Source organism: Triturus cristatus, chromosome 5_1, assembly GCF_964204655.1.
Source record: "Triturus cristatus chromosome 5_1, aTriCri1.1, whole genome shotgun sequence".
Lineage (NCBI taxonomy): Eukaryota > Metazoa > Chordata > Amphibia > Caudata > Salamandridae > Triturus > Triturus cristatus.
The window spans coordinates 462222826-462249315 of record NC_140587.1 but is presented as its reverse complement, the minus strand read 5'-3'; positions in this window follow the sequence as shown (position 1 = coordinate 462249315).

The following is a 26490-nucleotide window of genomic DNA, read 5'->3' as shown; positions in this document are numbered from 1 at the left end:
CCCTGCCAATAGGACTACCTAGGACCACCCTTAGGGGTGACCCATGTGTAATAAAAGAGGGGTCTAAGGCTTGGCAGGTAGTTTTAAATACCAAGTCGAAGGGGCAGAAAACTGCACACACCGGCCCTACAATGGCATGCATGAGACAGGTTTGAAATGCTACTTGTGTGGGTGGCACAATCAGTGCTGCAGGTCCACTAGTAGCATTTAATTTTCAGGCCCTGGGTATTTGGTATACCACTTTACAAGGGACTTACAATAAATCAAATATGCCAAACAAGTGTAAACCAATTATACAATGTTTAGAGGAGAGAGACAACATGTACTTTAGCACTGGTCAGCAGTGGTAAAGTGCTCAGAGTCCAAAAGCCAACAAAAAGAGGATCAGAAAAATAGTAGAAGGAAGGCAAGCGGTTTCGGATAACCCTACAAAAAGGGACAGTTCCAAAAGGAGGTTATAGGGGTAACATAACATAATTATGCAGCAGACAAAAGAGTCCTTTGGGGAGCTTGAAGCTAGATAGGAAGAAGACAGTGTCAGAGAGATAGATGACACAGCATGGGAACATATACTCATAAAGGCTTTCAGAGTCTCACATAAGGCCCGGCTCAAATTGAGCCACTTTAATCAACAGCATGTTCATCCTCAACCTCACGCAGAACTCATGTCACACCATACCTCAGGGTACTACACTGGCCCCCGATGCACAAATATGCTCAATTCAAGCTCCTCACACACATTCAAGGCACTACACAACTCAGGCCCCACCTACTTGAAAAGTTGCATGTACTTCCATCAACCACCCAGACACCTCTGCTCTGCAGCACCACTACTTGCACACATCCCACGCATACACAGAACCAGATCAGCAGGAGAGGCATGTGTGGAACATCCTACTCACTTCACAACAGAGCCTCCTCCTCTCTTCTTAAATTCTGCAAAAAGCTGAATCCCTAGCTTTTTAGTTAACCAACCTACCATAGGCAGAACTAGTCATACACACCTACTCAACACTACAATACACTTCGGAGTGATAGTGCACTTTACAAATACACATATTATAACATATCATCATGGCAGCTACATTGACACGAGATAGAGTCAACAAATATTACCCTAATAAACATGCTAAGTGCTCTCATTGTCAGGCAATAAATGCAAACTTCATACATTTGATTTGGGAGTGCACTAGCCTTTGAGACTACTAGCAACATATTACCTATTAGCTCAATAGTGCAACAGGATGTCGTGATCACTGTGACAAGTCTCATAGAGACCTTTTCTATTCTTATCATGTGCAGATTATTTTATTTCTGTCTATTAGAAAGTCTGATGTTTTAGACATGTGCAGAAGTGTTAGCATCATATTCTCCTCCTATCTAGGCTGACATGTTACTGTTGTCTATATTATGGTCAATGCCATACAATCATGGACTCTTACAATGAAAGCTGACATATTTCTATTATTTTAGTGATTCATTATCTAGATGTAAACTTATCTAGATGTAAAGTGAGATGACGCATTAACTCTGTGTTCAGGGATAGTATGTCTACTCTAGAAGTATGTGTGCAGTACTCACACCTGTTTTACACAGAGATAAATGGATTAGTAGAGTGACAAAAATATGCTTAAGCAAGCCTTGACCACCAGGGTATTAAGTAAAGGATTGAGTTGGCTGCATAATCTGTACAGAGTTCAGAGAGCATTAAATAATATGCCTAAAGGAGTCTTATGTGGTCGCACTCAATATGAGATGCTCTTTGCAGTATCTTTGCTGTATCCATATTTGTGCCCAATATGGATAGTTCTGTAAAGGCGGTGGAAGAAAAACAATTTCACCTGGACCAACGTTTAAATGTCTTGCAGATTGTTTAAGAGGTAAAGATATCTAATTTGAGGAATTCAGATTCTACCACCAGTGAAGATAAGGTTCCTAAAGCTGCTGAAGGGTAGCTGCCTTAAATTGGTGAGCTAGTTCAAGAAGATATTCCTGATAAACAAGTGTTAGGCCATTTTACAGACCGCCTATTCCATATCTTGGGGTAGAATGCACACAAACTTTAATCCTGCCTCCATTGCCTGGTTCAAAACAAAACAGGAAGGACAGGAACGTTTTCATTGATCATTTCAACAAGTATTAAGTAATCTATCCTGTTCAGCAGACCACCTTTGACACCAAAAAGTCTTCAGAATAGAGCCTTACAACATCTGTCTATTCTGAAGCAACTACCCCAAAAAGAGAGCAGTCATATGTTATGTTATGTTATGTTAAATTTAGCTTATAAAGCGCACGTACGCCCGTAGGCTTCATGGCGCTGTAGGAGGTTTTCAGAGCATAACACAACAACAGGAGGACAACTTAGAATGTCTAAGGATAAGCTTCTCTAAAAAGCCAGGTCTTAGAGGCTAGTCTAAAGGCTAGAATATCCTCGTGTGACCTTAACGAAGTTGGCAAGGAGTTCCAGAGGGAGGCAGCAAGAAAATGAAAAGAGCTGCCGCCCTGACGTTGTTTCCTAACAACCGGCACCATGAGCAAGTTTTTGTGACCAGAGCGGAGGTTGCGGGAGGGGGTGTATCTGGCAAGCAGATTGATGATAAATTTGGGGCCTTTACTTTGTAATGCCCTAAAGATAATGCAGCCGGTTTTAAAAGCCGCCCTCTGGGCTACCAGCAGCCAGTGCAGGTCTGCCAGGCCTGGCCTGATGGGCTGCCATTTAGGAAGCCCACAGATCAGCCTGGCCGCCTGATTTTGAACCAGCTGCAGCCTCTTGAGCTGCCCGGCTGGAAGGCCCAAATATAAACTATTTGAGTAGTCCAGCCTAGACAGCACAAGGGCGATGGTCACCTGTATCAGGGCAGAATGGGTTAGGAAATGGGCAATCTTTCTAATCTTGCACAGCTGAAAGAAGCAAGCGGAAACAACTGACCCTACCTGACTTTTCAGGGAGAGGTCTTCACTAAAGGTGACTCCAAGGCTCTTAACTGTGCGGGAATTGGAGGGGGGGTTTCCCATCTCCAGAGGCCAAAATTGAGGTCCCCAGCTGAGTTCGCTCTTCCCAGGCAAGATCAATTCAGTCTTGCCTGGGTTAAGTTTTAGGTGGTTAAGGCCCATCCAACTCTGGATATGAGCCATGACCTCCCTAAACTCAGTGACAGCATCCGGCGACCCCAGGGGGAAAACCAATTGCAGATCATCTGCGTAATTAAAGATCCACACTTTGAATTTCCTCAAGGAGTACAAAAGGGGACGCAAGTATAAATTAAATAAAAGGGGGGACAGGGATGAGCCTTGAGGGACCCCGCAATCGTTCTTAATTCTAGGGGCTGTGAAAGTGCCCAGTCTCACTGCTTGAGTCCGGTCGGACAAGAATGATTCCACCCAGCTCAGGGCAGCACCTCTAAGGCCTGCCTGCTCGACACGGCCGACCAAAATAGTATGGTCGACCGTGTCGAATGCAGCAGACAGGTCAAGAAGCACCAGTGCCTGGTGGACATCCCTGTCTGCGTTACACCGAAGTGTATTCTGGACTGCCAGGGTTACCGTCTCGGTCGAATGGCCTGGACGGAACCCAGCTTGATTTGGCTCCAGAAATCCAGTGGTTTCCACAAAGTTGGAAAGGCAATTGGAGACGTGAGCCTCCAATATCTTGGATAGGAACGGCAGCAGGGATATAGGACGATAATTTGATGAGTCCTGAGGGTCCAGGCCTGGTTTTTTAATTAGAGGGATTAGCAGAGCGTGTTTAAAGCCAGTAGGTACCCTGCCCTGGGTCAGTGATTTATTTAGTAGGGGTAGAATCCCCTGAGGGATAGTCTGACCGATTTCCGAGAAGATGTGGGGGGGGCAGATGTCGTTAGGGGATCCGGACTTTACCCTCGTCAAAAGTGAAGAAAAAGTTTTACCATCAATGACCGGGAAGGTATCTAATACAGAGGGATTGTAAAAGACGTCATCCAAAGGAAGTGACGTTGGGGAACTAGCAATGCTCGATTTGATAGTGACAATTTTTTCTCTGAAAAAATTATTCAGGGAATCACATAGCTTCTGCGTAGGAGCTATTGAAGGGGCTGTCCTGTCGTTGTCACAGAGTTCATTAACTATATTAAAAATATCTTTGGACTTGTTGGATGACGATAAAATTTTTGAGGAGAAGAAATTAAGTTTGTGTTGTTTTAAAATTTTTTGATAATTTTTCCTAGTGACGCAGAAGGTTTCCCTATCCTGTGAAGAGTAGGTGGCTCTCCACTGTCTTTCTTTCTGTCGTACCCCTAATTTAAGTGCTCTAAGTTCTTGAGTGAACCATTTGTGGGCATCATTACCTCTAATGTTAGGTAGGTATACAGAGGGGGCGAACAGATCTGCTGCATGGAGAAGCCAGGAGGACAGTGCCCTCTCGTCAACCTCCAGATCTTCGTCTAATGGGGGAAGGGTGTTGTTCAACGTGTCCATGAACCCAGAGCGGTCCATGGATTTCCATTTGCGGAACTCTTTACCCATGGGAGGTTTGGCCTTGTGCTGCCCTTGAATTTCTAGCGGGAACTGGATAAGATAATGGTCTGACCAGATGCAAGGGCTTATAATAGGAGAGAATGATGGTACGTTGTATGTCCAGATTTGGTCCAAGCTGTGACCCTTCTGGTGAGTGGGAGAGTGAATGTGTTGGACCAGGTTTAGATCTGTAAGCAGATCCCTCAGTTCTCCAGCTTGGGTGTCTGTGTCTGTTCTATCGAACCAATAATTTAAATCCCCCACTAGGACAGTTTTAGAGTGCTTTATTACATGGGAGGCCAGTTGTTCTGCCAAAAGTACTGGATAATTGGCCATGTATTGGGGAGGACGGTATAACAGAATTACAGTAAGAGCCCCACTCTCTGAGTCTAGTGTGATTACCAAATTCTCTGTGTTGGGGAGAGTGAGAGAAGGTAATTCCCGGAAATGAAAGGATTTCGAAATAATTGCTGCTACCCCACCTCCAGCCTTCCCTTGTGCACGGTTGGCAGTCAGAATGTAGTAGTCTGAGGGAAGTGATGCCAGAATGTCCGGCAAGGAATGAGGGTTGGTCCATGTTTCGGTCAACAACAGAAGATCTGGTTTTTCTTCCGTCAGGAAAAGGAAGATGTTGACCTGGTTCTTTATTAGGGACCTTGTGTTGAGGTAGTAGCATCTCATGTTATGTAGTAGTAGAGGAGCCGATCTAGGTTCATTCGGCAATGGTGGAATAGACTGAATATCGTCAGCCAGCAGGGGAAGGCGGGAGAGCCCCAATGTTTGTATACGTGTGCAAGTGTGCGAGGGGAGTGAAGGGAGGGCTATTCCTGAGGGGGAGCTAGGTTGTAGTGATAATAGATCATGAGAGGAATACCTCACAAAATGGCCAGGGGGGGTGGGCCCGGGAAATCTTAAGTCCTAATCCGGAGACTATTAACCCTACTGTGTCTCCAGCTTTACACCAAGAAGAGGCTGATGCGGTAATTTCAACAATTCCAACAGTGTCCACTACTATTATTGTTAGACCTGGCATCTTTTGGCATGTTTTATTTGCTTTCAGACTGTATGTTTTGACTGTGTGCTGAACTTAATTTTTGCCAGCTTTAGGACTATGTGCACCTTTTCGCTGCTGACCAGTGCTAAAGTGCATGTGCTCTGTGTCTAAAATGGAATGGCACTTGGTTTCTCCATTGGTATATTTGATTAATTGATAAGTCCCTGGTACAGTGAACTACATGTGCCCAGGGCCTGTAAATCAAATGCTACTAGTGTGCCTGCAGCACTGATTGGGCCACCTACATGAATAGCCCTTCAAACATGTCTCAGGCCTGCCACTGCAGGGCCTGTGTGTGCAGTTTTAAAATTGCCATTTCATCCTGAGAAGATAGCCTACTTGTCAGGCCCAAACCTTCTTTATTAGCACATATAAGTCATCCCTAAGGTAGGCCTTAGGGAGCCCTAAGGGTAGGATGCAGTGTATTTAGAAAATAGCACATTTACTTTTAGTGAGAAAACTATTACATTCATTTTTCAAGGCCTATCTCTCCCATAAGTTAGCACTGGAGCTGACTTGTAACATTTTACAAGTGTAACTTTCAAATGGGAATGGAGGGAAAAGTAGGTTTGGTGTCTTTGCAGGTCTGATAATACCTCTTTTAGAAAGCTGGCATTTTATTACTTTAACCATTTAGTGCCTTCTGCCTGTCTCTGGAAGACATGTCTGGGCTGGGTGAGAGCTAGGCTTTGTGCATCCCCTCTAGACAGTGACACACAAAGGGAGCTGAGGTGTGTCTCTCACATCATGATGGCCCATCACCAGGCTGATGGGGCCTCCTGAGCTAGAGTAAGAGGGAGGAGCTAATACTTGCACCTGAATAGGTCTGTGCCTGTCCACACACAAAGGGTTGCATACCCTCCTGTAGTGAGTCTGGAGCCAGGGCAGGAAAGGGCAGGGTCATGCACACTACAAAGACCTTTCTTTGAAGTCTCCCTACTTTAAAGGTTAAAATAGTTATATGTACTGAACCTCTGACACCATATACTCAGAACACTTCTGGAACTGAAGACATTCTACAAGGAAGAAAAGCTATTGTGTTGCCAGGAGGGACTACTACTTTACTTCATGCTTTGCTGTGTTGGCCTGCTGCTTCTTGACTGGGAGTGAGAAGACTGGACTCTACTTTCTACATCCTGTATCTCTAAAGGCTCTCCAAGGGCTTGTTGAGCTACCCTCCTGTTTCTGAAGTCTCGGAGATATCAAAGACTTCACCTGCATCTTGCTACCAGCACCTGGGCTCCTCTGCTGAGAGTCCTGCTCTGCCAAGTGATGCCAACTCCAGTCCTGGGCCCCTGGAAGTGAGTGTTGGGTGCTGCAACCCAAGAAACCAATGCATCAACACCGACATGTTGATTGGAACCAGCGCATTTCTCTGCGATATCGGCGCATCGATGCTGCTGTTATATTTCATATCGGCACCCTAATATAGGTCCAGGGAACATCGTACACTTTCCCTGCATCAGCTCCCGTTATTTCATATGAACGAGCCTTATAAGGACATAACTCCAAATAAGGACAGAATGCCTTATAGGGACATCACGCCATATAAGGACTGCAGCCTTTTATGGACTAAGCCTTTCACCTAGTTCCATGCTGAGGGTGGGTTTTTTCCCCAATCGATATTGCTAAGATGTCATTCTTAGCACATATGAATAATTGATGAGTACACTCTCCAGGAGGCATACTTCACCTCTCCCATCGACGCACAAGGTTTAATCCCCAACGTCATCCTCCTACTGAACAATGGGTAACACACGTACATAGACTGTATAAATACAACACCTCTTGCTATCAGAAGGCAGGAGGGAACCGAGACTCCGAGACCAACACACTGACCAGAGACGCTGCAGCTCCGGCATGCCATCGCTCCAGCTGACAGTGGTCTTACGATCCCTTGCGGGGTGCCCAGCTCAAGTCCAGGACGAAGTCCCACACTCTTACTATTCAGGTATGGGGATCCGACTCAATCATAGCGGGATTCTTGGCTCATAGGCTCTTAGGCTTAGGCTCTGTAGCACCTATTCACATGCTAGGTACACTTAGGTACATCTAGTTAGGCATCTTAGAGTATGCATTTTATTTATAAATGCATTTCATATTCATTTATATGTTTGTGACTATTGCAAAATGGTAGAACAATACTATTCCTTTTTATTCACATTTTATTTATAAATACATTTCATATTCATGTTCATGTTCGTGACTATTGCAAAATGGTAGAACAATACTATTCCTTTTTATTCACTGTACTGCTGGTTCTATATCTCTGCTACTGTGTTACTACGGTATAATAAATTCTTATGGTAACAACGCTCAACTGTTTCTTGTCTGTATCTCCTTGAGAGCAAGACAAGCAAGCATGAGTGACTGGGTGAAAAGTGGTGTATTGTTTCCGCGAGTCTGAGGTTATTGTGTTCTGAGGTTGCCAAAAACGAATCTCTCTGATAGCAGAAGATTCTAGTGGCACTGCAAGCTAGCTAATGCAAACCATAGGCTAACATATGTGGCTGGGGTGCACGGAATCAGTCTGCCACCAGACCCACAGTATATGTCATCTGTAAACAGCGTAGGTCTTGTATGACAGGGTACTATTAGGACTACACTACTTGGCGCCCAACGTGGTATATTGATGGCGCATTTACTCAACAGTAGAATCTGAGGAGCCCAGTCGTGCTTATTCTAAGAGACCCTACTTACAAAACCCAGAGACGTCTGGAGTAAGTGGGAAAAAAACTCCGCCACATCTGAGTAGGCGAGATATCCAATGTATTGGCTGTTGGTTAATCAAGCTTGAAAGGACAATATTCCCCAAATTGTGCATAAAACCTTTGCATAAAAACCTTTACATAACTACCTTAAAATAGTCATTCCGTGTTCTAAACACAATGGTTGAACAAGGGGGAGCTTTAAACCATCTAACCGCGGGACTGCACCAGTCTGGTGAGGTCGATGCAGATGCAATAGAAATTGCACCCAACGTAAGGCAAACTTTAACAGTAAAACTACTGAAACATGGGTTACAACCCAGAGGAAGTGTAGTAATATTGGTGATAGAGGCCCACGAAGATTTCAAAACAGAGGTATTCTACTCATGGGTTATATTCCCAGCAGCAGATGCTATAACAAAATCTTTTGATTATTACTTACATGATGACATTCCAGCAGTCTACACTCCTTTTGAGGAGACTAAGATTCCGCTTACTTTCCAGGAACATATTTTCTGGTTTAATTGTACCCTACCCCACATAAGAACAAGAGCAAGGCTTGGTCCTTTAGGGATTCCAGGAGAAACATAGCCGATATTAGCGACCTATGCACCACATCCAGACATTGACGCAATACCACAAGATGAACTACTTGTTCAGCACAAAGAGTTGATAAAACTCTACAGAAACATGACACACTTTGTCTTGAGCACTCTAGCAATCCAACCTACAGTAATTAAACCTACTGTAGCTCCTACACAGAGCTCAGGTACTAAAATTACTCCACAAACATTACACGCAGTAATGGGCAAAGTGCCCACAAAACGTGAACAAATTCCTTTCTGGGTACCTGAGAAAATAACCCAGTTAGAAGCAGTATTTCCAAATACCACACAATTTGAAAAACACAGAATGCTAACAATCTGTCCATGGGGATTACGCCACAGTTAGAGGAATGCACCTCTTAGGGTACAGTCTTTGCTGCCATATATACCAGAACTCATGGTATTGCTTCATTAGCAGTAGTACCTGATGTATTAAGACAAACACAAAACGACTATGGAGCAGAACCTGCCCTGAATTAAGGGATGAAGTTGTTAAACAAGTATGACCAGGTATCAGTCATAATACTAGATAACATTAAAGGGGAAGCAGCATCAGTGGCAATCCGCCAAAGCCTGTGGGAGTTCTCTCCATTAGAACAGGAGAATGAACTACCCAAAATAATTGACACTGCGTATGCAGAATTAGGCAGAGATAGTTTGGGGGAAAAGCTTTAAAACCTCAACTACAGGGCAGTCCTGAGAAGGACACTTTTAAACAGACACCTACTTCTTCTAAAAAGAAGTGGGATAATAAAAAAGAAAACTCTAAAGATAAGTGATCTCAGTCCCGAGGTAGGTCCCCTCAACAGGAGCACTCTGAAAAGAGATACAACCTCAGGAATAGGGATAATATTAGGAAACCTGACAGGTATCAGGATACTGATACACATTCCTCTCGTTCCTTTCAGGGCTCGAAGAAAGGCTCCAAAAGAGAAGGACGGTCAGAACACAAAGAGGAGCGCACACAGTCCAGAAACAAGCAGCGCGCTCAAGACTTTACTTCTAAAAAAGAAGATAAGCAATTTCCAAAACCTCAATTTAAGAAAAAGAAAGTTACTGGTCTGAAAATAAGACATGCCCAGAGTTCTGAAGACCCAAATTCTGAATGGGGAATGGGCTCTGACGATGCTAGACAGTGTGACAGAAGTAACAATAGCTCACCTGAACCTGAAGGAATTTCTGAATGATTACATCACAGTGTAAACCCAGACATCAGGGTGAGCGTCCCACATAAGTCATTTGAAATAACACTCCGGATGGAGGGGGACAAGCCCAGGAAAGTAAAAGGTATTTTTTGGTAGAACTTATCATCTGGTTATGACATCCTGTTAGCAGAACAAAATTGGCCGCCTGCATTCGTAAGTGAGTGCCTTAAGGGAGAAAATATAATTTTTCCTACATTTTCCAACCACGTTCCCGTTCAGCTTAAACATACATATGCACAGGAGTGGGCAGTAGCCCAAGCCCCGGTATTGTACAAACATCACGCAGGGTGGGATGAGAACTCAGCCTACCACGTGATTCCATTAAAAGTTTCACCCAATGCTCAGAGGCAATACCCAATAAAGCATGAAGCTAAAAAATAGGTCAGGAAGATCTTAAATCAACTTGAATACCAAGGGGTCATTGAAAAATGTTCCTCTCCAATGAACAATCCTTTGTTTCCTGTAGATAAACCTGACAATACATATCGTCTAGTTTTAGATTACAGATATTTAAACTCATGCACAAAGACATTTGCTGTCCAAAATGCACACAGTGCGGCATTAATGAATAACATTGTGCACAAAAAATACAAATCACATCTGTACACAAATGCAGAAATGCGTTTTACTTCAACAGAAAAAATTCTGACAGCCGCTCACACTGCTGTAGCAAAAGAAAGTGTAACAAACAACAGTGTCTCAAGCAAGGGTATTATTTGGCGAACAAGTATAATAGGCACAATTAATTTACCATGGAATAAATCAAGAGGGAAGAGAGCCAGGGAGACATTTTTTGCAGAAGATCAATCTATTTCAAATGTTGATCATATTAGACATATTGAACTTCATAAGCACAATCACATGAAGAGGAAGCACTGTGTTACATTAAATGCCATGTAACCGAAAATATACTATGTGCAAGTGCTCGTGAAGTTTTGGTGACTGCGCAAGTGACACGTGAGTAGGTATATACAGCGATTGTGGTGGGCGCAACAAAAGGTAAGTGAACATAAAAGTCTTTATACAATTTGAGATACCCAAACAATTAATGGTACATGGATTCAGAGAAATAAGGTAGGTATCTGGTATATAAAGGCGCCAGGAGTTCCGCTGTGGAAGTCGACGGCGTTTCTGGCCTGTAGACAAGTTAGGCCATCATTAGGACAAATTGGATAGCAGTTCTGGGGATAAAGGAATACACAAATTCCGTATGTACAAGGGTATTGTTAAGTGGAACAGAAGACAGGTAGGGAAGAGGGTGGCTTAAAACCAATCGAGCCAAGAGTTTAGGAGAAACGATAGGAAAAAGGGAGCGCAGCTGCCAACTACTGCGTGACTAGGTACAAAGGAGAAGAGTAGGTGAACTAAGGGCGCCAAAGCTTGAATGTACGTGGACTCACTCAAAGATCAATTCTGGGCTTCATCCTGGGGGACACAGGATGTCCAAAGCTTGGATGAAAGAACAGAGGATGGAGCGGGATACCAAATATTTTCAGGATCCCCAATTGCAGTTTGCGAAAGAAAGGACAGCCTGCTGTAGGGTCCCGTGTGAGCAAGGCGCCGGGATAGCAATGCAGGAGAGGGAGTGTGTTTGGAGACCGTGGCGGGTCGTGGGGGCCTTGACAATGCTCGCAGTGCAGAGACAAAGTGTAGGGTATATGCTGGACATCCCGTGTCCCCCAGGATGAAGCCTGTAATTCTACCACCACCGCAACTGCCACAGGTGTAAGCCCTTCTCGAGTTTTGCTTGACAGACTTGAAAAACTTAGGAAAAAACAGATTTGCATTGATCTTCATGCCCAATTGCTTGCGGAATACTTGAAATCGAATGTAATTCCCTTGGGTCTACAAAGCCGCAACGTCCCAGCTATTTTCACACAAGACCCAAAATTTAGATCAGAATTTAGTCATTTGGCTACTACTTGCTCAAGACACTGGATGGTCTTGGGAATCAACACTGCTTTGGAACATAGCCCAAGGAATTAGCAGAAATAGCCGAGTTGGAGAAACTCATCTTGGAGGACAACACGATCACAGATGCAAAAGTCCTCCTGGATAAGATAAATGCAACCATCGCCAATTTCGACACGTTTGAACAAAACAAGAACATAAACAAGATACAAAAGGGCATTCGTAATTACAACAATGAACAGGCCTACCCATACCCACTCAAGTGAGAGACGACTTCTATGACACACCTTACCAACCCCCAAGACAACAAAATATTTTGGGCAGGTTCCGCAACCACCAACAAGTGTACTTTTCTGAATCATCTAACACCTCGGCCGAGGATTCCAGCCCTGGGAAGGGACCGAGCACCTCAAGATTACCCAGAGCTCCGCAACCAAGACCACAACCACTACCACCAGCCAGTTTTTTAGACACAAACTGAGGCCGAGGCAGAGGTCGCCCGATAGGGAACTATCAGTATCAGTACTCCGGCGAACGACAGACAAGACGTAAGTTCTACCAATGGGGTCCAAACTAACGACTGCAAATACCAACATGGATGTCGCCAAGACCCTCCCCATTTTCAACTTGTCACAATGTGACCTTTCTCCCTACGAGATCAGCCTCCTCAGTAAAGGACTCTCATTTGTCCCCTCTGACAAGAGTAACTTCTTTGAAATACAGGAGAATCTACTCCAATTCTTCAGGAGGAAACGTCTTAAAAATTGTTTCTCTGAAAGACCACCACAAGAACAAAGAAACCGTTCACCATTTCAATTACCCTCTACCTTCAACCCACCATCAATATTGATGCCCACTGAGATTTTAACATTCGAGAGAAGGATTTTATACTAGATAAAGAACATCCAACAACAACACAAATTTGTGCCCTACAATCTCTCACTAGCAGAAAATAGGCACTTAACACCCTCACAACCAATATAGACATAATCATCAAGCCGGCCGACAAAGGCGGAGGTATTGTCATTCAAGACCAAAATAAATACGACATGGAAATGTATTATTTATTTATTTTAGGAGTTTTATATAGCGCTGGCCAGACCCGAGGGTATCGGAGCGCTTTACAACAGATTATAATGCAGGAGTCTCAAAATAAGGCATAGGTATACATATTGGTTTGTTGCAGGGATTCTGCTTATACACAGAACTATGCGTAGAACCCCAGGACCTCAGTGAATTGTGGTGTACCAGAAACTCACCTCAGAACCCAGAACCCAGTATCCAGCTAGCATAAGTGTCCCATTCGTTATCCGAGATTTAGCTCGGCCGTCCCAATGAAAAGACAACCCAGAACAAGCGACTCAGTATACTCTCAGTAATGGTGGGAATCGGGAATACCTGTTCGTATATTATTCTCACATCAGTCCACAACAATAATCAACGGAGACACGGTGTAAATAAAAAGAGTTTATTTTTATAGACCACGTGTCCTAAGATGCAGTACTTTGGCTAATACAAGCAGACAAATGATTAAAATCAAAACCATCAACATCGTTACAATACCATAGAATATAAAAGGGGTGATCATGTTATAATGACAGTGGATACTACCACCTTCCCTTTACTAAGAAGCTAATATTATTATTAGACTAGTAGAAGGTCTCTTAGGCTTGAATAGGGGACCCCATACCTCAAAGATCAGCTTAGTGAAATCACATCACAGGAGCATCAGGAGTCTTCTCGCAGGAAGGCTCGTCTTCGGTCTGAATAATAAACATGATGTCTGTGATATTAAAAGCACCAACTTTCAGGTATTTGCAGCTGCTCGTGTGTTATGGCTAAATAGTGGGTCGATCAACCTAGAGTGGAAAACATGCATTGTCTAACAACTCAGACTGTTTGTCACATCATGTGCAGACCAAGGTCGCTGCGCAGAGCTCGGGATGGTAACAACAGATTGCTCTCGTGTGAGGCAAAACTCGAGTCAGCAGTTTGTTTAAGCAATAACATGTGAACGCAGTGTCGTGCGCAAAAGCAGCAAGATGGCTTTCTAACCTCTAACGTGGTTATGCTAACTTAACAATGTATGTACGTATTAAGGGAGTCCTTACTACATGCCCCCTTGATCGAAGCACTACTTAGTATGCAAGAAAAGAGAGAACGCAGAGTTCAAGTGCGACAGAGCAGAACAAGGCGTATTCAACTTAAAAAACAAGGGTCAGTTCAGGCAAAGTCCGAGAATGAAAAAAACAAAAGTGAAAAGAAAAAACAAAAAACCTCAAACGTGCAGTGGGGGGTGAAAAAAATGAAAAAAACTCCTCACCGGGCAGAAGTGCAGACGCACAGGGACTGTTCAAGACACGTGAGGAAAACACAGTGGACGACAGTTCACTCAATCCATGAATGTATATGCAGCATATGTGGCCACTGCTTCCAGCAGAAAATCATTGGCACGGCCACTGAAGGTTTCAGCCATCCAGTTAATCAAAGAAAAGGAACATACATGTTCTTCCATTAGCGGAGCCTCTAGCACCATCAGAGGGCAACCAGCGTGTACTTCCAAATAACTCATATCCAAGAAGTCATATGCCGCTCTTGCGATGTCCCAATTACCCAGGATACCATGCGCCGCACCGCAGGCCATAATCCGAACACCAGAACAGGCGAACTCGTGAGACACTAAGGGCCTCATCAGTCGATCATAATCCGGGTCCGGAGACACCATGTTGGTTAAGCACAAATCCATAGGCCATTCAAAGGGACAATCTAGGCAGTGGAAGACAGGTTGCACGCAGGTGAAGTAGGAATACCGGAAGGATAATCCATATGCCAGGCTCAAAGTCGCCAATGGCAGGACGCCATAGTATTCAAGCATCCTGTCACGAAGAAGCTGCAGACGGGACAGGCTGTCGTGTGGCACAGAAAGAGCAGCCATTCCGTAGGATGAAAAGTAAAAGTAGCACACCTGCCACTAGCGCCAGAATTAACGGGACACCTCCAAAGACGCTCGAGAAAATAGAATGAAAAAATGCCGGAATCACACCAAAAATAGTTTGGAAAAACGTCACGAGGCCCGAGCCCACAAGTTTAAAAAAATGAGCCAGGCCAGTCGTGGACGAGGCATTGAAAATTGTTTGGATCAAAGCTCCAAAATGCAGGGGGAGGTCAGTATTCAAAAGCGCCTGTACCTCAGTGCGCGTATTTGCTACGTGAAGGACAAATGTTTCCCGGGAGGAAGTCAATGGCACCTCCTTTTGGGACAATAGCGCTCTTATTCTGCTCATCTTGTTGAACTCTGCTTTCAAGGTTGGAATCGAAGGCCAGATGGAAGCATCCAGCCGCCCATGCGGGGGAGGAAACAGAACATTATTGCAGCAGACAACTCTCTGCGATACAGTTACTATGTATGGGATTCCCACTAACATCCCGCAGCAAGCTTCATTATTTAAAATCAAATAACTACCGTTTGCAAGCAGCGTGAAAGATGGCGTAATCACTGGTACCGGGATACCTTTGAGGACGCAGGCCAAATTCGGGGCGTGTAACTTACAAGCACCGTGCAACTGAATGTGCCTACATACAACAGAATGATCAGGTGTCGTTGTACATTCCTCACCCTTCAGATAAACCTCAGTACCGTCCCTTGTACATCTATACGTAAAGGGGAGGGACCAGACTTCATGTATGAAAGCGGTACCCAGCTGTTCATATCTACCCAGAGCATAGTGCTTCATACAAGAGGTAAACTTAAAAAGGGCGAACGGGAGAGTTATCAATCCGTGTAATAACCACACTGCTGAATCTACTTCCGCTACAGAGAAAGGTAACGGCTCCAACTTTTCAATATGTAACAAGGAATATGAAGCATCTTTCATGGACATGAACTGCTGTTTGTCAGTAAGGTTAAAGGGAAGAAATAAAGATGTTGTATTCAGATAGTCCCAGGGGACCTTCCCTGCCTTCAATGTTTGTAATGTCCATGCAAACTGCATAACAGAACGCAACTGGTTTTGACCATGATACAATACAGACATATCATCATGCACAATATCAACAATTGAAGAAACAATATTATCTAATGTATAAATTCGAGAAGAAAGAGTGCTAATGCTGTTATCAATAACTGCTAATACTTTTTCCATATTAGCCTGATCAATAGCTCTCAATCGTTAAGCTGCCTCAATTTGCGACAGTTTCCATACTTCGTTGTAAATAGCATACGCCCATCTTTTGGATCTGCCACCCAGAGGACCTTTAACAAAATCATTCAAATCTATTTTGTCATGTAATTTTGATAAATGAACTTTGACAGATGCCAAGGTGGAATGTCGCAGCCAGGACTGACATAATTTCCCTACAGAGTACGTAGTTACTGTATGTGACGACTCAAACCGTGGGTCTACGCGTTCCTGAGTATACCCCGGTTTCAGTCCCAGAAAACGACGTTGACAGGTATCAGAACTGCTTTGCCAAATTAACCATCCCTCACTACTAAATTTTGAAATATTGAAAGATGAATTAGAAACTAATGACTGCAAAGCAGGAAGGGACAGATCTGTGTGGTTATTAGGCCTGGGCAAAAATTTCGTTCCGTTCGCGGAAATTGCGATAATTTGACATTTTTGCGTTCCGCGGAGAGCGCGAAAATGTCAAAAATTCCGGTTTCCGCAGCTTGGCGATAATTTGTTTCTGGCTCGCGCTGTAAAATAATACATTCTCGCGCGCGCGCGATCGCCTTACCTGAATCCCTGCGTTCGCCGACAAGTTTTCTTGATCCGGTCGCGTTCTCCATGAGATGTTGTATTGTTTTTAGCCATTTGCGCTGTCTCGCGACAGTTCGCGCCCGCAGTGACGTCATGCGTCGCGCGATCACGTCTTTCTTCTCGCGATCATGCACCGCGAGAACAACTCAAAACAAGATGGCCGCGCCCGCAAGCAACCACATGGGTAAGTTGGCGACCCGCAACCATGCAGAAAATCTCGCGAACATGCCGGAAAAAAACTTCCGCATCTTCGCGATATTTCTGCTTGTTTGCGATAATTTTAAACATTCTCGCGATAATTTGCGAAGGTTAATTCCGCAAATTCCGCCCACCCCTAGTGGTTATCCCAATTTGGATAAGCGCCCAGATCCGGCACAGAAGGGGAATTAAGTTTTTTAGAAGTGGCCAATCCGAAACAGGTGGTTTGGAAGATGGTTGAATTTAAAAACAACATATGATTTGGTACTAGACAGGCACGGTGTAAAGCTTCAGTTCCCTGAACCTGCCACGGTTTGGAACCCCAAACCGACTTAAGATCAATAGTAGCCTTCCATAGATCATAACCTTTGATTGACAACTCATCCATAAAGGACTTAGAATAAAGCAATTTGGTGTGTGTCAGTCTAACCTTGGAGGCAGACTCAGGCTTAACTTTAAAATAAAAGGATGCCGGGGCGGAAACACTGAAATCAGTAAAATAAGTATACTTATCAACTAATGTATGTGAACTGCCAAACGAGGGGGTGGGACAGTGTTCCCATTGGGTAAAATTTACAAAATTTCTAAATGTATTCGCTTTATGCAGGAAGTGATTGCCATAATGTTGAAAACAATACTGTTCTGCATAATTAGCCGCATTTTCATACAAATCCTCAGCATCAAAAGCGGCATAATATTTCAAATCTGAAAAGAGTGCCTCAATGGCGTGTACATCCCAATCATCAGAATGTATGTTCTGTTTAACTACATCACCCATAGAAACACGAAATACATTAGGTACATTAATGACCTCTGTAGGCCCATGAATTTGAAATTTAACAGCATCCCATGCGATTCCATCCATGACGGGCCAGGCAGTAATATTCACAAAAGTCTGGTCCCTTTTCATGATGTGGGACGAGGAGTGGGGGGCCAAAGTTCCTTTGATAAGTCTAATTGTCGATCTCTCTTTGAGATAGTGGCCATCCACCAAACGGAAAAAAACTATAACAAATCCAATGGACATAAACAAAAAAATACTGAAAAGCAGCAACCAGATGTATGTCCAAGGGGCTATCAAAAAATGTCTCTTAAACCAGCTTACAAAAACAGCAATGTTCGATGGGGGAGTTGAGGGCAAAGAGTTAGTGTCAAAGGAGAAACGGGACTGGCCAAGTGCTGTAGATTGTAAAACAGGCGAGGGTCCACGTGTAGGATAAGCATACTCAGTTTCTTCGGGCAAACCACCAGCCGGTGGTATCAGCAAGGGATCAGTAACTGAATGCATCTCGATGGCAACATCAGACAAGGTGTTAGAAGCAGGAACCAACATTGAATTTCTTTGCATCGTCTGGCATGAAACTGCCGGAGTCATACTAAGAAGTATTGTCCACTCGCTGAAGTTTGACATTGTCAATAGAGATGTACCTGTTTTCTTTGCGACCAGGAAGTGGAGGTAAAATGACTGTTCTTGTACCCTGCACTCCAAGCACTGGAACTGGTGCACGATAAGAGGGGCCGAACTCCTTCTTGTTCTCCACCTTCTCACGGACCAGGTCTCCAACTCGGGGTAGCCAGCCGACTACCGGAATCTGAACCTCAGCTTCAGATGTGGAGGGCAAGTGTTCTTTCGAAAGAGAGTCTCTGGCTTCTTGTAGAGTCTGCAAAACAGCACAGTGATCATCTACGTCAAAGGGTGCGGTCGATGCCGCCATGTCTAGACCATCAAGGTCTGGAACAAACATTCTGATTCCGAAGAGCATCATGTACGGGGTCCGCCCACCCAGAGACCTTCTAGGGAGATTATTAAGTGCACGTTGGACGTTATACAAATGGGCTAGCCAGTTCCGGCCTGTGCCTAAAACACGTGCTGTCAATGATTGCTTTAAGTCACGGTTCATTCGCTCCACCACACTATTACCCTCAGGTCGGTAGGGGGACGAAAATTTGACTAGGACCCCCAAATTTCTCATAGCCTCCTTGTAAGCCTTTGAGGCGAACGCAGGGCCCTGATCAGAATGGAAGGTACCACACGCAAAAGTTCCCACAAAGACACGCAAATCCCTGATGACAGTCTGCGAGTCAGCACTCCTTTGTGGCCATACCCAAAGAAAACGTGTGCACGAATCCACTGCAACCAAGATATACTTGTACGCAGTATCAGAAGAAAAAGGACCGCAGTGATCTAAATAAACACAACCAAATGGCTTATTAGAGATGTACAGCTGTGTCTGTGGTGGGCGCGCAACAGTAGAAGGTTTAATCTGTTGGCAAATGTCACAATCAAGAACATATGCGCGCGCTTGTTTATATAAACCAAACCACCAGTAACGTTGTTGTAGCAGAGATATTGTAGCCGACACACCGGCGTGGGCTGACGCCAACCCCTCGTGCGCAGCTAGTATCAGTGCTGGTCTGCAGTCCGCGTTGGGAATAATTCTGTCACCAACGTCGTTAATCCTCACTAATGGGACGTTATCAGGACTTAAATGATAAATATAACGAGAGGGAAAACCCTTCGGGTAATCACTTCCCTTCTCTGTAGCAGCAATAGCTGCCAAGATGTCATCATCAATCTTACTTTTGGATCTTGTAACTGCTGCCACTAAGTATGTAGCCACTGCTGTTTTCGCTGCCTCGTCAGCTAAGCTGTTTCCGACAGCATGGACACCAAGTCGTTGGTGACCAAGAGTGTGAATAACATTCACGAGAGGGAGACCTTCTTTAAAGTCTGCCACTCGAACCCAAAGCGTTTTATGCTTAATTGTGCTACCTTTCGTGTCTCGATAATCATTCTGAGACCAGAAGTGTAAATTGTCATTGTAGGACTGGACACAGTAGAAGGAGTCACTCACTATGAGAGTAGTGACTCGGGGATCAGCAAACTCCAGTGCAAGCACCAGAGCCCGAAGCTCCGCTAATTGCGCGGTACAATCACCCAATGACTGCGTATGCACTGCATCAGATTGGAATTCACCATTTACGAATGTACCTACGACAATTGCGCAAGCCGCTGAATAAGCATGCTTTGATCCAATTGCGGGCTGCGCAGACCCGTCAGTGTATATGACACAATGGTATTCTTCGAGCGGGCGCAAAGACAGAGGTGCCGGATGAACGAATTCATACTGCAAGTACTCTTGAGTCTGTAATGAGGCATCAAAGATGTAAGTGACATCTGGCGACGTCAGTGTTGTGGCCCATTGTATCCACTGTGGATGCAAAGCTTTAGAATTTGGTACACTTGCCTTAGTCACTGCCTCTAAGGCAGGATATGGTGTTACAACCAGAATCTGTTTCCCATGCGACAGTGCGTGCTCCTTGAGGATCGCCATCTGCACAGCAGTCAGAACTTTTTCGACCGTGGAAAAACGTAATTCAGCAGAGGTGTACAAGTGGGATTTGTACGCAATGGGGACTGTATCGCCCTCATTAAACGTCAAATATGTGAACCCCACGGCGCCTGGTACTATTCTTATTACCAGGTTACTGCGGTTATCACGTGTCAGCAAATATTGTGAAGCAAGAAGGTCAGCCTGTAAAGACTGTAAAATTGCAGAGTGTTCTAGCTGCCAGCTAGACTTCGAAAACGAAGGTTGTACCAAGGCGTAAAGCGGCTTGATACGCTGGGCATAATCAGGAATGTACGTACGGCCGAAATTCAGAAAGCCCAGCAGAGATTGTAATTTCTTCAGTGTCGTAGGAGCACTTAAGCGTGCACACTTCTCCAGAAAGTGGGGGGCTAACCCCTTACCTTCATTGTTGAGCTCGTAGCCCAAAAACAACACCGTATATTCTGCGATGTGAGACTTCGCAAAATTGAATTTGTAGCCATAGTCAGCAAAACTCACGATAATATTGTCGACTCGAGACAGATGTGGCATCAGCTCATCATCCGTAAGATAGATATCGTCAACATAGGAGTATGCATCGGGGTCAATTCTTTCTAAGAGAGAAACCACGCGAGCAGAAAAGACGCCAGGGCTATTTTTGTAACCCATGGCTAATCTTGTAAACTGTTTTTGTTTGCCGCCCGAAGTAAACGCCGTCCACTGGCTACTCAGTGTGGACAGGTTGTGGCTAAAAAAGCCATTGGAAATGTCAAGTGTCGTTTTAAACCTTTTACGCACGAGACTGCCGACTAAAGCCGAGCTATGTGTATTTTGTACCGCGCAGGTCCGGCAATGGGAGTTTAGGTGCCGGTAATCCAAAACTAAACGGTACGAGCCGTCAGGCTTCGTTACAGTGAATAAAGGGTTATTCATAGGGGACACACAAGTTTCAATAACACCCTGATATTCCAATTGTTCAAGGATCGCCGCGACGTGGGGTCTAGCTTCACGACGCATGGGATATTGTGGTTGAGGCTGGGGCATAGACCGCAATGGAATCTCATGGCAGGGGGACAATCGGTCCCATCCCACCTGAGTACGATACACCGCCGGCGCAAGCGCAAGCGCCCACTCCCCAGCATACACTTCAGCTTGGTCCTTAGGCACTGTGTGCGCAAAGGACGGGAGGATTACCTCCTCCCCTCTAGGAGCTTCTAAAATGAAAGCTGGAGGCCAATCTGCCTCCGCTAGGAGGATATCATAGGTGGTGGTCAGATTATCCCAAAAAATCCCTTTTATTGTACGTTGTATGTCACCCTCAATCAATAAGACTATTTCATAAAGTCTGTCAGGGGGAGCCACTCTGGTGTCAGCTGTTTCAACAGTAACCAATATATCAGTTGCTGTCACCGCCAGAAATGGACGCAGAGCTTGACGGACTATGGTAATTTCCGCTGCGCTGTCCAGTAGCGTCAGCGCCCATGTCCGGTTCCGAAGCTGTGTCCGCACTATCTGAGGCATACCTTGCCGTCAGAGCCGCCACTTTCTTCTTCTGAAACGGGGGTCTTTGTCGTGCAAATTCGTCCTGCTTGCCTTTACCCTCAGTCTGTCGGGGTTGGTCACGCTGTTGTGGAGCACCCCGACCTTTGCCACCGCCTCCGCCACCGGAATGTGTAGCCGATGTTTCCTGTGAAGAACGAGGAGAACGCTGTTCAGAAACCTGAAATCTATCAGGAGACTTAATAGTAGCACGATCACGCAGATCATAAGTGCGTTCACTACTTGACTGTACGGGAGAGGCAGGCCGAGAGCCCTGTTTCTGTTGCTGCTGCTTTCCCTGTTGTTTAGACCGCCAATTCTGTTTTGGAAAACTTGGTCGGTCGTCCTTACCAGAGGCTTCTGCCTTACCCTGCTGTTTTAGATCGGGAATTTTGATTACAGGCTTAACTCCTAAAGAGCTACGACCCAAATCCCGGTATGCCTCTGCGATTATTTTCGCAAATTCCTGCGGTTTATCCTCTTCAGCAACTCGCTTCAGTTCATTACGAACCTGGAAGTGCAAAGCATCACCCTTAAGGTATCCCATTATCATGGTAGCCACCAGGTCAAATTGTCCGAGGAGCCGCATCCCTAACTCTATCGCAGACTCCGCACCATGGTTCTCTTGAACACGTTTGATAACGGAGGGCAGCTGCAACATAGACGGAGTGCCAAAGCACTGCGCGTACGTCGCTGCAAAGACCTTGCCCCAATTTACACAATCATCTATGTGGGGGACCAAGTCTTTAGGCAAACTAATGGTGAGGATCCTGTGTTTCTCCACAGGAGATGTATTCGGGTATACCGCTTCTATTTGGTCAAATTTTTCAGCAAGCCAAAAGGGGAAATCATCCCTAGTTTGGGGGCGCTTGCCCATAACAGAATTAACCATAACAGGACTAATGACCACCGCGTGGTGGTCAGTAGGCTGCCCCGCAACAGCAGGTGCCCCCGCCTGCACATTGCGCGACACGTACTGCACTAACGCCCTATATACCGTAATAAGGGCAGTGTGTAGTACACGCAACTCAACCACCGTCACCGTGAGGTAACGGGGATGAGGCGTAAATCCGGCTAGTACCGGTCAAGTGGCCCCTGCAATTGATAAAGGGCCCATTCTTGGCGGTATAACCACATGGGGAAGGGCGCCATTAAACCAAATAAGATGCTGCCAAGCAGATATTGGTATTTCTTGTGTCCTGTACGGTGTATAGTTCGCTGGCACGGCAGTGGCAGTGTAAGAATGAAAGGTATTATCATCCTCACTCACCGCCGGAATCGTCACCCAAGAGTAGAACAACTCATAGGGATGAGCCGCATCGGCTCCCACCACAAAGATGACGTTCATGCCAGTGTCCGGCACCCCATACTGCGTCAAATGACGTTTCAGAGCTGTACGGCTATGCGCCGCAATATCTACCGCCATAAGGACAAGCTACACTTGAAGTATTCAGTAGCACAAGGGTTCAATAACCTTTTTAATGATCAAGCTTGAAGAAACCTATATCAACAGAAATAGGTAGGCTTAAATCCGTCAGACTTGTTATCCGGAAACAAGAATGAGGGTGTTGTGGACTAATATAAGCACTACTAAGGCATTACAACTCGTGCCCCACGTTGGGCACCATGTTGCAGGGATTCTGCTTATACACAGAACTATGCGTAGAACCCCAGGACCTCAGTGAATTGTGGTGTACCAGAAACTCACCTTAGAACCCAGAACCCAGTATCCGGCTAGCATAAGTGTCCCATTCGTTATCCGAGATTTAGCTCGGCGGTCCCAATGAAAAGACAACCCAGAACAAGCGACTCAGTATACTCTCAGTAATGGTGGGAATCGGGAATACCTGTTCGTATATTATTCTCACATCAGTCCACAACAATAATCAACGGAGACACGGTGTAAATAAAAAGAGTTTATTTTTATAGACCACGTGTCCTAAGATGCAGTACTTTGGCTAATACAAGCAGACAAATGATTAAAATCAAAACCATCAACATCGTTACAATACCATAGAATATAAAAGGGGTGATCATGTTATAATGACAGTGGATACTACCACCTTCCCTTTACTAAGAAGCTAATATTATTATTAGACTAGTAGAAGGTCTCTTAGGCTTGAATAGGGGACCCCATACCTCAAAGATCAGCTTAGTGAAATCACATCACAGGAGCATCAGGAGTCTTCTCGCAGGAAGGCTCGTCTTCGGTCTGAATAATAAACATGATGTCTGTGATATTAAAAGCACCAACTTTCAGGTATTTGCAGCTGCTCGTGTGTTATGGCTAAATAGTGGGTCGATCAACCTAGAGTGGAAAACATGCATTGTCTAACAACTCAGACTGTTTGTCACATCATGTGCAGACCAAGGTCGCTGCGCAGAGCTCGGGATGGTAACAACAGATTGCTTTCGTGTGAGGCAAAACTCGAGTCAGCAGTTTGTTTAAGCAATAACATGTGAACGCAGTGTCGTGCGCAAAAGCAGCAAGATGGCTTTCTAACCTCTAACGTGGTTATGCTAACTTAACAATTTATGTACGTATTAAGGGAGTCCTTACTACAGGTTCATAGAGTCCCGGCGTGTGGTGCGACAAATGAGGTAAGGCAGTCCTGGGAGCCTCTCACCCTGTTTTGAGCAGGACCATTTACAGGGACGAGGGTATCAGGGAGGGGCGTAGGGGCACTTGGAGGAGGTAGATGATGGTGACAAAGTGGCATGGTGCTGCAGAAAGACGGCGAGGGTTAACTGCTCGGGAAGGCACGGTTGAGGTTTTAGGAGTTTTTTAAATTTTACAAAGGACGGGATAGTCCTAATGTGTGCTGGGATGGAGTTCCAGATTTTGGGTGCGTTTCCCGGGAAGGATCGTGCAGCGGTTTTTTGTTTGCGTGTTTTCACAGGGATGAGCAGTAGGGAGTTGGATCTCCTGAGGTTCCTTGTCTGGCCGGCCTTTTTGAATTTGGAAGCCAGGTATTCCAGTCTCCCTGTGTGGAGGGCTTTGTGCGTGAGACAGGCAGTTCTGAAGCTGGCATGCATCTCTACTGGGAGCCATTTTAGTTCTTTGAGTGCAGGTGCAATGTGCTCAAATTTCCTGACTCCGGTGACCATTCTGGCTGCTGCGTTTAGAGTAGTTCTTAGGGGGGCTAGGTGGGATTTCGCTGTACCAGTGAGGATAGCATTTCCATAGTCGAGTCTAGATATCACCAGGGATTGGGTGGCTTGTTTGAGGTCTTTGGGTGGGATGAAGGGTTTTATTTTGTTGCGAAGCTTCAGATTGAGGAAGCGGTACAAAAGGGGGTGGTGATGGAGGGAGCATTAGAACCAATCAAACACTCACACCCAGTCAACAGATCTGGGTTTGATCCATCACGTTCTTTAGCCCACTCTGCCACCCCAGTTCAGACATGGCCATATGCAAATCAGTCTGACCCTGTGCGTCATGGGAACAGTCCAGCCCGAACTGCCGGAAGCTTGTTTCCGGTCCAGGGAAGGCATGGCTTGGCAGTTCGGGCTGGACTGTTCCCATGAGGCACAGGGTCAGACTGATTTGCATATGGCCATGTCTGAACTGGGGTGGCAGAGTGGGCTAAAGAACGGTGATGGATCAAACCCAGATCTGTTGACTGGGTGTGAGTGTTTGATTGGTTCTGATGCTCCGTCTATCACCACCCCCTTTTGTACCGTTTTGTTCGCCATAAGTTGGCAGGGTATGCTCAGACGTGAGTCCCTTACTCACTTTGCCACTGGATTCAAGCAAGCCTGGCTGAAGACAGCTGAAATGCCAGAAAACGGTCCTAGGAAGCTTGTTTCCTGTCCAGGGAAGGCATGGCTTGGCAGTTCGGGCTGGACTGTTCCCATGAGGCACAGGGTCAGACTGATTTGCATATGGCCATGTCTGAACTGGGGTGGCAGAGTGGGCTAAAGAACGGTGATGGATCAAACCCAGATCTGTTGACTGGGTGTGAGTGTTTGATTGGTTCTGATGCTCCGTCCATCACCACCCCCTTTTGTACCGCTTTGTTCACCATACGTTGGCAGGGTATGCTCAGACGTGAGACCCTTGCTCACTTTGCCACTGGATTCAAGCAAGCCTGGCTGAAGACGGCTGAAATGCCAGAAACCGGTCCTAGGAAGCTTGTTTCCGGTCCAGGGAAGGCATGGCTTGGCAGTTCGGGCTGGACTGTTCCCATGAAGCACAGGGTCAGACTGATTTGCATATGGCCATGTCTGAACTGGGGTGGCAGAGTGGGCTAAAGAACGGTGATGGATCAAACCCAGATCTGTTGACTGGGTGTGAGTGTTTGATTGGTTCTGATGCTCCGTCCATCACCACCCCCTTTTCACCACCCCCTTTTGTACCGCTCAGATTGAGGAAGGCACTCTTTGCGGAGTTCTTGCTGTGTCTGTTTATGTCCAGTTTAGGGTCTAAGGTGATTCCTGATGATTTTATGGAGTTGGCCAGGGTGAGATTACCGTTGAGAGCATCGATTGCTTTGATCCATTCCATGGTTTGGAGATTTTCTTCTTTGTTGGAGATGAGGAGTAATTCGGTTTTGTCTTGGTTGAGTTTGAGGTGATTTATGGCTAGCCAATGTTGGACTTCTTTGAGAGTGTTGTTTAGTCTCTGAATATCTTCAAAGGAGGAGGTTTCCAGATAGATCTGGGTGTCGTCTGCATATAGATG